This window comes from Branchiostoma floridae, chromosome 8, assembly GCF_000003815.2.
Source record: "Branchiostoma floridae strain S238N-H82 chromosome 8, Bfl_VNyyK, whole genome shotgun sequence".
Classification (NCBI taxonomy): domain Eukaryota; kingdom Metazoa; phylum Chordata; class Leptocardii; order Amphioxiformes; family Branchiostomatidae; genus Branchiostoma; species Branchiostoma floridae.
The window spans coordinates 11,076,966-11,080,768 of NC_049986.1; the positions used below are offsets into that span (position 1 = coordinate 11,076,966).

The 3,803-nt window shown below is 46.0% G+C and overlaps 1 pseudogene; it reads left to right on the top strand.

The window, feature by feature from the left end:
* The first annotated feature begins 338 nt into the window (after positions 1-338).
* On the top strand, positions 339-1,036 carry LOC118421743 (annotated as a pseudogene).
* Positions 1,037-3,803: the final 2,767 nt, after the last annotated feature.

Consider the following 3,803-nt stretch of genomic DNA (forward strand, 5'->3'; position numbering starts at 1 on the left):
TTACTCCGGAGCAGTGTTTTTACTCCGGAGCAACACATATAGTTACTCCAAAGCAATGTTTCACTGCATGTACATATAGATGGCATATGTCCGTACGTACATGACAAATATGCTTACCTGTAACAAATATACTTACTCATTTACTCCGGAGCATACTCCGGAGCAGTATTTTTACTCCGGAGCAGTTTATTTTACTCCGGAGCAACACATATAGTTACTCCAAAGCAATGTTTCACTGCATGTACATATAGATGGTATATGTTCGTAGGTACATGACAAATATACTTACTTACAACAGATATACTTACTCACTTACTCCGGAGCATACTCCGGAGTAAAATATCCGCATGAGAGAGCATCTGTTCAGTGCCATTGAGACCATACCTTGTGTAAAGAAGAAGGCTGACTGGGCCCTTAGATGGAGTGGAGACGAGAAAAGCACTTTTGGGGATCGTGTGGTTGCGTTTGCCGCTGTGGAAGGGATATTTTTCTCCGGGGCCTTCGCAGCAATTTTCTGGTTGAGGAAAAGAGGACTCATGCCGGGGCTGACTTTCTCTAATGAGCTGATCAGTAGAGACGAGGGTCTGCACGCCGACTTTGCCTGTCTGATGGTCAGCTACCTGATCAATAAGCCTAAGTCAAGAGCGCATTCACCAGATTATCGACAATGCTGTTAAGATTGAGCAAGAGTTCCTGACGGAAGCTCTTCCTATGAAGCTGATTGGGATGAATCAAGACCTGATGACACAGTACATCGAGTTTGTCGCAGATAGGCTGCTGGGCGAACTCATGTGCAGTAAGCTTTACAACAGCGAGAACCCCTTTGACTTCATGGAGAACATTTCTCTGGAGGGAAAGACCAACTTCTTTGAGAAAAAGGTGGGAGAGTACCAGAAGATGGGGGTTATGTCCTCCTCTGAACAGCAAAAGTTCACGCTGGATGCTGACTTTTGAAAGTACAGAATAAAAGAACGGAAAAAATCAAACGGTCATTGTCATCTTTATCTTATACGATAGAGACTTAGAACCAGGCCAAATAAGGGCATGTCTTTCACAAATGGGGAGGGGGAGGTTCCTTTGGGGTGTGGGGGGGGTGTATCAAAAGGGCACATAATATCTGACCTCTGACCTGCACCGCCTGAATAAATCATATCTGACCCCTGACCTGCACCACCTTGCACCGCCTGAATAATAGGACTCAGCGTGCTGACTATATACTACTGAGGCCTTTCTACAAGAAATCTATGAATTCCTGACTACTGAAAAGGGTTTTGAGACTGTACGACCAAAAGAAAGAACGACCAGTGAGTACATGCATCGCAAACCCAAGGCAGTTCAAGCTACAAAGAGATTGAAAAACTCCCTTAGGAAAACAGGACTTAGTAAACAAGCTACGAATAAAGACAGGTTGGAATTCTTCAAATCAATTAGACTACATAACTATGTCAAGACCACCTGCCAACGCCTTCAACAGGCCAAACAGATAACCTATCATGAGAAATTGTACAAGAAAAACATCTTTGAATATGCAAAGAAAGCCTCAAGTGGAGAATTCGGTAAGAAACAGTCAATGCCCACGTTTCAAAAATCACGCCTCGATAAGTATCTAAAAGAAACATATTCACTGAATGCTCCAGCAGTTGATGAAAAATCACTTAGCTGGTTACCAGCTGGCCCAACCGCTGACTCCGTGTCACACCCATTCAACAATGATCCAATCAGGCCGCGAGATATCAAACACCTGCTGTCAAAGAAGAAATCCAAGTCGTCACCTGGACCGGACGGAATAGGCTATGATGTTTTCAAATGCCTCCCCTCAACACACCACTTTCTCGCAACCCTATTCAATAAGATCATCAGCCAAGAGCAACCATGCAAGTCGTGGCAGTTTGCAAATACCATCAGCATTCACAAGTCAGGATCTACAGATGATCCAGCAAACTTCAGATTGATCTCGCTGATCAGTACCACTGCCAAACTCTATCACTCCATTCTTGGTAGCCGCATGATTGAGTTCTTCGTCAAGAATGGTTTCATTGACAGTGAAATTCAAAAGGGATTCCTGGAGGGAGTATCGGGCTGTGTGGATCACTCATTAGTACTTAATGAGATCATCCGAAATGCCAGATCCTCATCAAAGACAGTCCATGTAGCCTGGCTGGACCTGCAAAACGCCTTTGGCTCTGTTTCTCATGATCTGATTCACTTAGCACTTCAGAGGTACCATGTACCACAGCACGTATGCAACTACATAAAGGCATTCTACTCTAATCTAACTGCCCAAGTCAGATGTACTGATTTCTCTTCGGACCCCTTCCAACTGAGAGTTGGTACATTCCAGGGGGATACGCTGTCCGTAGCGATCTTCCTGCCAGTCATAAACCTTCCCTTAGAGTACCTACGCACTGAAGAATCACACGGCTACACTCTGGGAAGTAAAACACATCTGTCCTTCGCATTCGCTGATGACCTCGCACTTACCGTCTGTAGATCAAGATCCATGCAGCGAATTGTCAACACACTTGACCGCAACCTCCGAAGTATCCACTTGACACTAAAGCCGAAGAAATGTAAAACTCTCAGCATATGTAGTGGATGTACAAAGGATGTCTCCTTCTCAATTGGGAACCACCCTATGGACAACATAATTTCAACTCCTTTCAAGTTCTTGGGTGGATACATCTCTGCAAGCGGTTCTTCAGGACCAGTCTCTGACATCTTGAAGGAGACAATCATTGGATCAGACACACAACGAGGAATCATCATGAACGTGGACGCCTCTCCTGTCCGTGGAGAATACAAGTGCGAGATTTACAGGGTGTACGTCCAGGGTGCCATTAGGTACCTCCTGACTGTTCATGATGTGACAAGAACCCATCTGCGGGAACTTAGCCATTGCGTCACACAATACCTTAAGAGATGGACCAATATGAAGAAGTCATCTGACCCGGGTATACTCTACCATAGCCATGGGCTAGGACTCACATCTGTTGAACAAATCTATATGCATTAACACGCCAATGTAATTGCTACAGTCCTGACGGCTGGTGACGCCAGTGTTAAGAATGCCCTGGAGGCTAAAGTAGAAAGAGAATCGTCCCTCTCGCGCAAGTCAACGGGTACGTTGGAATGCCACACAATCGTTGAACAAAGCTTAGCAATATTGTCCAACGAGGAATCCCAAGACAACCATGAAACCCCAGCTCAAACCAAGAAGAAGCTGTGCCAAACAGTCAAAGCCAGGATGCAAAAGGAATATGATTGTAAAGTGGAGGAACATTGTAGCACCCTTATGGTTCAAGGTAGATGGACAGAACTACTGGAGGCTGAAAGATCTGACACAAGCTGGAGAAGTTCCCTGTCCAATGCCCCGCGAGGTGTCTTTGAGTTCGCGTTGAACGGGATGGCGAACTGGCTCCCCACACGGGACAACTTAGTCCGGTGGGGGAAGCTTCTGTCTACAAAGTGTCCGTTGTGTAAAGGACACCAGTCCCTTCGGCATGTCCTGAATGCCTGCCCTGTGGCACTGACGGACAGGTACACTTGGCGCCACAATAGTGAACTGAAGGAGCTGGTAACCACCCTGCAGCGCTGGCATTCTACACTGGAGACGTCAGCAGTTACAATACGATGTGACCTCAGCCCTGATGTCATAGAGGGCGGGACACACACAACAGTACCCCCAGACATCCTGCCTACATCTCTCGTACCGGACATTACCGTTCAAAACACAGCCGAACAGAAGCTAACCCTTATCGAACTGACTGTTCTATGTGAGCAAAATGCCCATGCTGCTGAAGATA